Source organism: Heliangelus exortis, chromosome 1 (assembly GCF_036169615.1).
Source record: "Heliangelus exortis chromosome 1, bHelExo1.hap1, whole genome shotgun sequence".
In the NCBI taxonomy this organism is placed as follows: domain Eukaryota; kingdom Metazoa; phylum Chordata; class Aves; order Apodiformes; family Trochilidae; genus Heliangelus; species Heliangelus exortis.
The window spans coordinates 127,241,064-127,253,981 of NC_092422.1; positions in this window are offsets into that span (position 1 = coordinate 127,241,064).

Below are 12,918 nucleotides of genomic sequence, written 5' to 3' on the forward strand. Positions count from 1 at the left end.
ACTCCTTAGTGATTGTGATAGGACCGGAGGGAATGGATGGAAGCTGTGCCAGGGGAGGGTTAGGCTGGATGTTCGGAAACGTTTTTTACTGAGAGGGTTGTCAGGCATTGGAATGGCCTGACCAGGACAGTGGTGGAAATCACCATCCCTGGAAGCATTTAAAAGGCATTTGGACCTGGTCCTTAAGGACATGGTTTAGTAGTTAAATTATGGTGTAGGTCAAAGGTTGGATTGGACTCTTCTCACCTAAACATTCTGTGATTCTGTGAATCTGTGAGACAGACATCTTCATGGCAAGCAAGTACTTGCTGAGTCCTCATAAAATATGAATTTCATACTAAAAATAGGACATAACTGAACTCTGAGGAGTATTCTTTTTCTCAATAATAATACTTTTCCAATGATAGTGCTAAAATGCATTTGTTGGGAGTAGATTTATGATTCTAAATAAGTATCTAGTTTTCTAGATTTTCTGCTACTCATTAGTAATTTGGATCTTCTGCAGAATTTGTTAACACACTCTTCCTGAATTAACATTTATTCTCTCAATGCATAGCTCCTGAATTAACATTTAGTAATGTTAATTACTAAAGCATAATTTTCTATGGATTTTTTACAGTTATATTTCAGTAAAGTAAAAAAAAACTAACGGAAAACTTATTATATTGGCTTTTTTATGTGTAATTCTTTTGTTTATCAATTGTGCTGTATGTTCACTCCACTAAGACCTATAGCTATTTTACTGCCTTTTAAATTAAAGTCACTCAGAAAGAAGGAGGGAATAGGCTTTTGATCTGCAAAGATCAAATTTAGCACCCTAATGCAGGTGTCTTTAGTCTAAGCATGTCCCTTATTACTTTCTATATAACTTACCAGTTCTCTTGTTGAATATTACTTCTTCCCCAGGCCTTTTATAAAATGTTATAAAATAGCTCATATTCTAAGTTTTCTACTTAATTTTAGTGTTATATTTTATAACCTGGATTGGAAAACATGTAAGTATATAAAGTTATCTTTGAAATATAAAAAGAACAAACACAGAACTTTAAGATTAAATATAAGGCATCCAAGTCAATTGGATCCATCCAAGTCAAATCCAACTTGATAGCTGATTTCAAGTATCTATTTATTCAAGGTAGATAATTTTCAGGTTTACATTGGTATTTTACATCAATGTTGTTAAAGTTGAATTGCTTTGAGCCAGGGATTATATTAAATGGTTATATTTCCCAATGAGGAACTGGTGAGGAGAGGTAGAAGAGAAATACAGTGAACTCATCCATGGTGCCAAATTCACCCTCTTCAGTATTATTTTTATTGTCCCCATGAAAAATCCATAAGCTTTTATACCTTTCCCCCATTTCCTAAAATATTCAGTCTCAGTGAAGACTAAGGCTGAAGCACAATGATAAAAATCTAACTAGAATTTCCAAGGCAGATAGCTGAAAAGTTTTCTGCTATAGCAAATATTTCCAAGCAACAGAGACCGTATATGCTCTCATATCTATTAGTACGTCTATATGCAAACTGCACATTACTTATGCATACTTCTACAATAAGAAAAAAAAATCTCTACAATGGATTACTTTTTTTTTTTTTCCACTCCCAAGATTTTCTTCCTTTTAGTTTAGGTATCTTCATATTGTCTCAGATCTTTGTAATAGCATTTAGACAGTAAGAGTAATGGTGAGATAACTTTCATTATAGTGACAGAAATTAACCAAGAGATGACCGCTTTGCTGCTTTTTAATTCAAAAGAAGCTTTGTTTAAACTCTTCGCTGTTCAATATCTATTCTGTAACTTAATAAAGATGTTAGGATTACAGTATGCTGATATGATGCTTTAAAGTGTCATATTGTTTTCCTTATGCCATAGGATCTAGTTCTCCACTGCACGAAAACTAAAATTTGGGAAAGAAGCTGGGATGCAATTTTTTCCTTTGTTCCTTGTTATTTAAGAAATGAATTTTAGTATTTGGCAGGGAACTAAATGGTGCTAATATTTCTTCCAATAGCATAATTGTCACATCAAGACTGTCACTGCAATTTTAATTTAAATAATAAGAAAAAGAGAAATAAAAATTAAAATAATGATAAACTCATATAAACATGTGAGTAAGTCTGAGAAGCAAGCAGGATCTCAAAATGCAATTTTTCTGCTGAAGAGAACAGTAGAGAATAAGATGCTTCTTTGCAATTTAGATAAAATGTTTATGATTGGGAATTCGGGGGCTGCTTGGAGAATTCTGTGATTGTTCTCTTAGTTGTTTCTTAGAACTTAGAAAATTGCCATGGTGTTATGGATGTATGGCTATGATATTGTCAACATTTTTACTCCATATTTAGGTGTTGCTGATATACTAATGACTACAGTGTTATCCATGAAAAGTAGCAAACAGAGAAAGTAAATTTTGAGTGAATCTTTTGAAGAAAATTTGATGATACATCTGATGTCATGGTGATGAATTAGTTGTTTTCATTTTCAACTTACAGATAGAGTGGGAGGGGTGATTGGTGACTATGAGAGTTATGTAATCTTTTGTAAAACCAGTGAAATGAATCACAGAATCACAGAATCACAAAATCAGTGAGGTTGGAAAGGACCTCTGAGATCATCAAGTCCAACCCTTGATTCACTGCTGCCGTGTTTCCCAGACCATGAGTCCCAGACTGGGTGCCTCATCCAGTCTCTTCTTAAAAACCTCGAGGGACGGAGAATCCACCACCCCCCTGGGCAGCCATTCTAATGCCTGATCACCCTCTCTGTAAAGAATTTCTTCCTAATATCCAACCTAAACCTCCCCTGGCAGAGCTTAAGTCCATGCCCTCTTGTCTTAGTGGGAGCTGCCCGGGAGAAGGGACTGACTCCCCCCCGGCTATCCTCTCCTTTCAGGGAATTGTAGAGAGTGATGAGGTCTCCCCTGAGCCTCCTCTTCTCCAGACTGAACACCCCCAGCTCCCTCAGCCCTTCCTCACAGGACTTGTGCTGGATCCCTTCACAGCCTCCTTGCTCTTCCTCAAGGTGTGGCCTCACCAGCGCTGAGTACAGGGGCAGAATCCCTTCCCTGGACCTGCTGGCCACACTGTTCCTGACACAGGCCAGGATGCCATTGGCCTTCTTGGCTACCTGGGCACACTGCTGGCTCATGTTCATCTTCCTGTCAATCCAGACTCCCAGGTCCCTTTCTGCCTGGCTGCTCTCAGCCACTCTGTGCCCAGCCTGGAGCTCCCTATGGGGTTGTTGTGGCCAAAGTGCAGGACCCGGCACTTGGCCGTGTTGAACCTCATCCCATTGGAATCAGCCCAACTCTCCAGTCTGTCCAGGTCCCTCTGCAGAGCCCTCCTGCCTTCCAGCTGATCCACACTCCCCCCCAACTTAGTGTCGTCTGCAAATTTGCTAATTGTGGACTCGATCTCCTCATCTAAATCATCGGTGAAGATATTAAACAGAACTGGGCCCAGCACTGATCCCTGGGGGACACCACTGGTGAGTTGCCACCAATTGGATGCAGCAACTGAAAGAAGTCTATAGTATTGACCAGTGTGCTTTGAATATTCAGTTTCAACTCATTTTTTTTATCTTGCTAAGAAGTAAATTTAAGGACTTTTACTTGGTTTCCTATCGTTCTTTGAAGACTGACTGTTGCAGCAACTTCATGTGATTTTTGTAGGGTTTTCGTAGAAACCAAGAGAGTAGGTATAAGAATGTTGCTAAAGTTTCAGGACAGGGCAGGAACTAAACAGAACTTGGACCCTGAGTACTAGAAGATGATCCAAAATCAAAAGAATACAAGGACTGTGTTGACTACAAATTTCTTTACAAAACAATAAAAAGTATAAAAAAGTATAAATTTCTTTTGGGTATTCAATTTTTTTTGGCTTTTCAACTTTTGAATCTACAGATATTTAAACTTTGTTATCCGCAAGTTTCTGTAGCATTTACAATGCTGCAAAAATGATGGGGAGGAAAAAATCAGTGAAGTAAACTTTTGTCTGTGATTGCTATGAAATGGGATATAGTGATTGGCATACAGATTTTCACTATATGGATGCCTGGAAGAAGGCTGAAAACCTTCAGCTTTAAACATCAAACTGAGCATATTTGTTGCTAATCTCAATATGTGGAGTAGTTGGAGTATTTAGTTGGAATATTTAGTTGCTTTTTTTTTTTTTAATGTCAGAATTTATATTTTAAAATTACATTTAACTCTTTTTCTTCTTTATTGCTTTTTAAACAAAGGGAAAAAACATAAATAAAACAATATATAAAACAGTATGTGACAAATCCTGTCCCTTACATGGGTGTACCAATAGCATTCTCTGTTGTGTCTATGGCTGGGTTTTGCTAAGTATTTAATTCACTAATTCATTTGCTCTTTAAGACTGTAAACAGCAGATGGTTGAGAAGAAAACTTATTCACTGTTTAATCTTATTTTTTTATTCTGTTGGTAATTAATTCCATGCACATGGGCCTACTGATTGCTTCCTTTCCCACTGTCCTCTGAACCATTGGAGACTGACTATGGCTAGAGAAGAGAGACTGGATTAGGCAGCCTGATGGTTTTGGTGGCATTGAGAAACCTCTCAGCAGCCTGCCTGGTGCATAGTGCTGATGCCTTTTGATTCAGTCAGTCACTAGATTTTGAGTTATGAGGTAACATTTTCTCTGTATCAGATTAGAAGTGATTTTCTTTGTTCATCCAGTTCAGAAATAATTATTCTGCTTTTACTGTCTTTGGTGATGTGTAGCAGTGACTACTCCTTGGGTAGTGTGAGCTCATGTGTACTGTGTCAGTACAAGGACTTTGATCTTTCCTTTTCTCTTTCTATACCTTTGTGGTTTCTCTTGTTTAACAGTAATGTTTTTAAGCTTATATAACAGTTCTTTTGGATATCTTTTGGAGCTATAAAGTGACAGATAAAAAGCCTTCTCTTATCCATTAAAATTGCTGTCAAAAATCTAATAAACTTTAGTGCTTTGGGATCTGAACAAACATCCGGGATGTCTGTGAAGAATTTGAGTTAATACTTGAATTCCTGAGATCTTAATAATAAGAACTATCTTTATACATTAATGCTAATTACTATTAAAATTATGTGAATTCTGGTCTCAAACATAAACTTTTTATTATATCTTTTTATCTTCTTGTAAAAAAAAAGTGACATAAAATGCTTAATACTTCAAATAGTGGTTCAAATAAATGATTTAAAGCTGATTGGTTTTAAGAAACTACAGCAGTACCAAATTTGATCTGGTAAACAATATTAAATCTAAATCAATGTATCTGTGCCTAAATATAAACACATTAGAGCAACTGAATATATTCAGCAAAATAAATTAGAAGAGAAGCACTCTTGAGTGACATTGCATCCTTTGGAACGTTTAGAAAAAATGCAACTATTTACAAAATAAATAAACCACAACACCATGCTCTTGTTATAAATCAGGATTTTGTTTGGGACTACCTGAGGAAAGTGTAGTTTACGGAAGCTTCACAGAAGTTTTGAAATATTTTGGATGCATTATTTTCCACTCTTGACATGAAGTTTCACGTTAAAATGTTCTTGAAAAAACAATGTGTTTTGGTCAATTTGTGTAAGCTTTATTGTCAAAGCTTGGAGGGCTTAATATTTATTTTCAAGATGCACCTGAGTCTTGTAATGTGTTAATAAAAGAAGAAAATAATCATAAAAGTTTAGTCAGTACAATTCCTTCCTCAGAGACTGCCTCTTACTATTTCTGTTACCTGTGTCACGGTTCAGGTCTTCTGATACAAGTGAAATATAAAGACAAGACAGCATAAAAGTTTTTGTCAGTTATTAGATCTTGAAGACTAAGGCATACTTGATCCACGCAAGGTGTTAGCTGCAACTATACAGCCATCTGAACTTATTTTCTAACTAACAGCTTATCTCAATTTTTGTGCTTATTGGAGATGATAAGCAAATATTGAGGCTGTCATCCTCCATAAAAATTCTTAAAATGAAGGAGAACCAGAAATAATATGGCTTACCTCTATGTTGACTCAAAAAACCCCAATTCTAAATTTAATATTTAGGAGTAATTCTATGGTTATTAAGTCCAATATATGGACTTATTGACATTGAAGTTTTTATTGCAATCTTATATTTTTTCTGTGCTTTATTTATAAGCTTTACCAATACCTTTATTTTTTCAGAAAAAGTTTTTTATTATATAGCTGTGAGATCCACTTATTTCCTTCTTGAAACTTCCTTTTCAGCTTAGAGATGAAGTAGGGTTTATGAGGTGTGATACTAAAATAAATACTTTTGCTTTTCAAGATTGATTTTTGTTGCAGATCTCTAAATAGTAATTACATATTTCACTAACACTATTAGAGGTAACCAAGGTGTGTGGGGGGGGGGGGGAAACAACCCCAAAAAAGTCAGAATTAATAAGTATGCAAATGATTACTTGCCTTACAGGAGCTCAGGCTTGCACTAGTTATTTAAGGAAGGCATGATTACTTTACTGATAAAAGTCAAAGAATGAAATTATGTCATATTTGTGGTTCTAATTGTGTTGCTTTCAAGAGCTCAAGAATAACACCTTTGTTCCAGAAAAAGACTAGGCTTTTCAAATAAAACCTTAATCCTGAAAATGGAGATTTATTAACATTACATCCTCCTACATTATCCTGTCTTCTCCAAATTTATTCCTGCTTTAACCAGAAGAAAACATTTCACTTGTTTCTCCTCTATACTCAGGGAGCTGGCTAAGCATTTCCCCTGAACATTTTTCATGAGTTCATCCTCGGTGCCAGCATGACCATCAAATTTTGTTTTGCATATTATAGTCAAGACTAGCAGACACCTCAGGCAGCATGATCATGCCAGAATTCACATGCTGTGTTGCACTTGAATGATCACTATCTGCAAAAAGAATCAAAGAAAACAATCTCTCCTGCCCTGCATAGTCAACAGCAGGGGCACGCCACCTACTTGGGATTCTCATAATTCATCATGAATGTGAGCTTTACAGAGCAGAAGTCAGTGGAAAGTGGGCTCACTGTGCTATGAGAAGAGATTGGCTTTTATGCCTGAGCAGTGGGAGATCATGGTTTCCATCCTAGTAATTTTCTTCCGCAAATCTCCAAAGTAGCCTTGGAAGGACTTTTTAAATGAGGTCAGGAGATGCCTCTATTGGGATTTTGTATCACAGCCTGTTCCCTCCATCTTCTCAACATGGGCCAAACTTCATTGCTTTCAGGCAGAGAGAGTTATTAATTTTTATTCCTTACATGCCATTAAATTGACTAGAAAGAGGTATCACCTCTGGTCACTCAGATTTTATTTCTGAGCAATATCTCCTAGGCACTATGATGATGATAACAGAAGGACAATGTGTTCAATAAATAAGTGCACTCAAAGTGAGAACAAGTGTGAGCTTGCCACGCTCTGTGGGTGTGTGTATAGCTTGCATATGAGGTTAAAATTAATTAGATTTTAAAGGTGTAAGGGTGGGATCTGACTCATCAATAAGTATAAAGGATGCACTGATCACTTTGATTAGAAAGGAGTGCCTGGTGAAGTCAAGAAGGCTTATGATATAAATTCATGATGGAATCACAGACACAAATAGAATTTTTTGACACTTCTCCTATGGATTGTGCCAAATGATACTTCATGATTGTATGATAACAAGTCTAAGAATCAGGATAACTTACTAGATGAATCAAGGAGTTTGATTGATGAATCAAGATGCTTGAGCTGACCAGCCAATCCTGACCAGAAAAACATCATAGAATTTCCTTTCTGAACTGTTTCCATGTCTCTATAACTGAAGTAGGAAAATTTTGCACAATTGTCAGTAGTTAACCTGATAAATCAAGTTGTATAAATTTATCATATTGTATTTTATTTTTCTAAATAATATTTTTAGCTTTTTAAATGACTAACAACATGTGGACTTCACTCAAACAAGACTCTTATTTACTCCAGTTTAAAAGTGCCTTTAAAACTAATGTATATAATGAGAGTAACTGAGATAGACCTTGGCTTTAAACCATGCCACATTTATTTCTCATGCTAAACTGCAGGTCCTATAGACTTTCCAGAAAAGAGCTGTGATGTTAGTTATGTGAATCTTCAAACTAGTAGAAAAGCTTAAAAAGAAAGAAATATAATTCTCATGGTATTAGCCCAGAACTAAAAAGTCTAAGTGATTTTCAGAGTTTTATGACTTTGGGCAGAGAGCAACCTAACTGGGCAGAGAAGAACCCAATGAGATTCAGCAAGGACAAATGCAAGGTCATGCACTTGAGGCAGAGCAAACCCATGCATTGGTGTAGGTCAGAGGCTGACCTGCTGGCAAGCAGCCCTGAGTAGTAGCAAACAATAAGTTAACCATGAACCAACACTGTGCTTTTATGGGCAAGAAGTCCATTGGTGTTCTGGGATGCATTAGGAAGAGTGTGGCCAGGAGGTGGAGGTTATTCTCTCCCTTTATTCTGCCTTAGTGAGGCCACATCTGAAATACTGTGTTCAGTTCTGGGCTCCCCACTTCAAGAGAGACAGGGAACTGCTGGAGAGGGTCCAGCAACAAAGATGACTGGGAGACTGGAGCATGTGTCTTACAAGGAAAGGTTGAGAGAGCTGGGATTATTTAGCTTGGAGAGGAGAAAAGTTGTCAGTGTGTACAAATACCTAAAGGGCCAGTGTAAGGAGGACTGAGCCAGACCCTTTGCAGTAATGCCCAGCAATATGACAAGGGGCAGTGGGCACAAACTGGAACACTGCAAATTCAATTTAATCATGAGAAGAAACTTTACTGTGAGGGTTACAAAGTACTGGAAGAGGATGCCCGGAGAGGTTGTGGAATTTCCTTCTCTGGAGACATTCAAAACCCACCCGAATGCAATCGTGTAATATGCTCAAGGCAATCCTGCTTTAGCAGGGGTGCATGAACTAGATGATCTCTATAGAGCTCTTCCAGCTGATGATTCTGTGATTCTGTGTGGCTATGTGATTTTAAGAGGCTACGGTGTCATATGGGAAGTAGCAAATATACAGCACATTTATTAGACAAGATATTAGTAAAGTCTCTCTTAGTTGTACAGAAAAGTAGAAAAGCCCCATAGTTTTCTCTCTGAAATTCAATTACACTACTAGATACTGAAAACTAGATTAGTAGTAAAGACCAACACTTTTGCATGTGCCAGTACTGCATGAAGATACATGGCAGAGTTTGTTCATCTGACAGTTTGTACTAGCCTTAGAAAACCATTTGAAATGAAGATTATATATCTCTCAACTTCTCAGGCAGCTTTTGAAATAGCAGCATAGGTTGATTTCAAAGTTCTCTCAAAAACTCCTGTTGTTCGCTTTCTGAAGATGAAGGAAGCTTGTTTCCCTGGCAGTTGGAATGTTTAATTCAATTTAGGTTTAAAAGCATACTTGATGTTTTCATTCCAGTTGCCATGTCTTCTGTTTATGCAGTCATTTCAGTCTCTATAAATATATTGCTGATGCAGAAGTCTGAATGATCAAGTATCACCAGTAAGTTATTCTCACACCATTTACTTGAAGTATTATGCTCCTGGTTCCCTTGCCCCAAATAATAAACCCCTATCTCTATTACACTACAATACCTCTTTTCACACTGACTAATTAATATTGCCATGGTACTATTCTAGAAGTTAAATTAATACATTTTTCAAGCTTTTTTAATGCATCCAAAGTAGCATATTTCCTCCCCTTACCCTCGAAAAATAAAGGCAATGAACAATACTTTTAAAGTTTAATAAAGTTTCTAACACACTTTCTGAATTTTTCTAAGAATGCATCCTAACAAAATGCTAGAGGATTTTTTTTTCTTGTTGGTATTCTAAAGCAATTGGAACTGTTTAGTTACCTATTTCATGGTCCTCACAGAACTGTCAGAACTGTCATTGTTGGAAAAGACTTCAGGATCACCATGTCCAACTGTCTAACCCTTAAAATGAATGAAATATATTTGTCAATATCTGTATCACCATGCCCACTGGAGTAGGTCCTGAAGTACTTCACCTACACAGTTATTAAATACTTCCAGGGATGATGATTACACTACCTCCCTGAGCAGTCTGTTCCAATGCCTAACTACTCTCTCAGTAAAGAAAATCTTCCTAATATCTGATCTAAACCTCTTCTGGTGCAATTTCAGGTCATTTCTTCTAGTCCCAGTACTATTTACTTGAGAGGAGAGGCCAGCACCCTCCTCCCTGAAGTAAGGTCTTCAAAGCAAGCTGGTAAGTAGCTGGAAAAAAATTTACATCTAAGCACATAGTTTTCTGTTACTGTGCTTTATGAGATGAGTTGCACTATAATTATACTTATTTAGAAAGAAATTACATTATGTTTATACAAATTGTAAAATTAACATTTTTCTGAATCTATTAAAATCCATGTCTTAACATTTCAAATTATTGTAATTTTCCTTTTGAAAGGGAGAAAAGTGCGACTTTTGATATTGAATATTTAACCGGACCACCACTCTTTACATATGCAGTAAGCATCATTGAATCTGGATCTTTCAGAAAAAGTTTTATAGTAGTTTTTTTGTTTGTGTTCTTGCTCATATGTTGTTGCTTGTGATTTTGTTGTTGTTGTGGTGGTGGTAGATTTTTTGCTTGTTTCAGGGTTGGTGGTTTTGGGAATGTTTTTTTGTTTGTTTGTTTTAATATAAGGCTTAAGGCTTAATTCCTCTACAAGAAAAATTTCTGTATAGTTTTAATTCTGGAAATTTTTCTCATCAGTTTTGGTTAGGGAAGTTTAAATCTTCCTCCTGTATTTCTGTCTGCAGGAGCAGAGGTGAGACTGTGTGGCCAACAAGTCAGTATAATCCACAAAACTAATTCACATATGACCACATTCGTAATGACCACACCAGTGAATTTCCAGGTGGAAAAATCTAAGACAGGAAATAGACAGAACATGGGAAATATGCATTGCCTTCATGATAATCAAGAAGAATCCTGCAGCAGGAAACATCTGTGTTGCCATCAGCATTCCTCCAGCTGGCTGCTCTTACATTCTAGCGGGCTTTGCAATTGTTACTAGAAAGGTCAGCAGTGCCCAGCCTCTAGATGAGTTGATGAGCCACATGCTTTCTAAAAGACAGAAAATTTTAGGAAAATAAGTCTAGTTCCTCCTTGTGGAATAAGTGTAGAGATAATCGTGAATGAGAAATGGAATAATAGAAAATCCTGGCCTGATTCCTGACATTACTTATTTGTGAATTCAGTACAAAATTTAAAAAAACCCACAAGTCTCCAGTTCAAATTTGGAAGCTGCTTTTTTGCAGAAGAAGTGCAGGGATCACAGGCTATAGGAGAATGTACAACTTCCAATTCTATATTACCATAAAATCAATATACAGAAGGGAGCCTGATGACACTTTATTACAAAATTTTGTATGTAGGCTTAATAGCTTTTGAGAAATTTCTGTCTCTATAAAATAGTTTCAAATTGTAACAGATAGCGCAGAACAATTTTACATTTATGCTCAAATTCAGTTAACTTATTATTGAAGATAATTTCATCTCTGTGCAAACCCATTTGGTCTACCTACAAGGGGCAGGAAAAGAATAGCATATGCACTTTCACATCCTTCCTTTATAAAATCTTTCAAGCACCTCCACGAAGTATTTTTCTAACTTGCTTCTTCCATGTAGTACATGCACGCCGTCAGCTAGCTCTTGAAAGAGCTTAAGAGAGTATTTTGGAAAATACAGAAACCAGAGTGTTGAAATTTTAATGAAAGTGGACTGGTTTCAACAAATTCTTCTTTTTCCATTAACTGCTGTGTATTTTCCTTCTAGTTGTGTGTATGAGCTTACTGACGCTATGATTCATGAGAAGAATGATCAGTGGACCTCCACAACTTCTAGGCCTTCTACACAAAAGTAAAAAGCATGGAAAACCACAAATTATCGAATTTTTAGGGTTGGAAGGGACCTTTAGGATTATCTAGTTCCAGACCCCCTGCCATGGGCAGGGACACTTCCCTCCCACTAGATCAGGTTGCTCAGAGCCCTGTCCAGCCTGGCCTTAAAAACTTCCGGCGATGGGGCTTCCCCCAGCTCCCTGGGTAACCTGTTCCAGTGTCTCACCACCACCATGGTGAAGAACTTCTTCCTAACTTCCAATCTAAATCTCCTCTCCTTTAGTTTGAATCCATTTGCCCTGGTCCCATCATACCTGACATCTTAAAAAGTCCCTCCCCAGCTTTCTTGTAGCCCCTTCAGATACTGGAAGGCTACAATAAGGTCTCCTTGGAGCCTTCTCCTCTTCAGCCTGAGTAACCCCAACTCTCAGTCTGTCTTCCTAGGAGAGGTTCTCCAGCCCTCTGATCATCCTCATGACCCTTCTCTGGAAACGTCCATGTCCATCACATCCATGTCTTTCTTGTAAAAGGATGCAGTAGTTTTATAAATTATAAGTTCCATGCCTCCAGTCTGGTATTTGTAAATAAGTCTGGTGTGGTATTTTTAAAACTGTATCTGGTCTGGAATGTTTAAAAACTATCTATTTTCTAGTATCTAATTATAAAAGGGTGCCTAAACCATGAACTTCATAATACATTTAGTGGTGTTTCTGAAGAAGATGAAAAGAAAAAAACAAACTCTAGCCATTACAAATGGAGAGTCTTCAACATATAAAACAAGTGTAACCAAGACAAAAACAAAAAGTAATCTTTCTATAAAGCCATTCAGCAAAGGTAGTATGCTGGTGGGGTTTAATAGTTTTTCACTAAAAGTAGTTTACATATCTCATAACTATTAACTTATTTCATTTGTCAAAACAGATAAAAGAGAAAGTATAACATTTTTTAAATCATCAGTTTGATAAAGAAAAGCTAAAAGAGATGACACAGTTGTTGCTGAGAATTGGAATAAGCCTTTTGAAAACTAGCA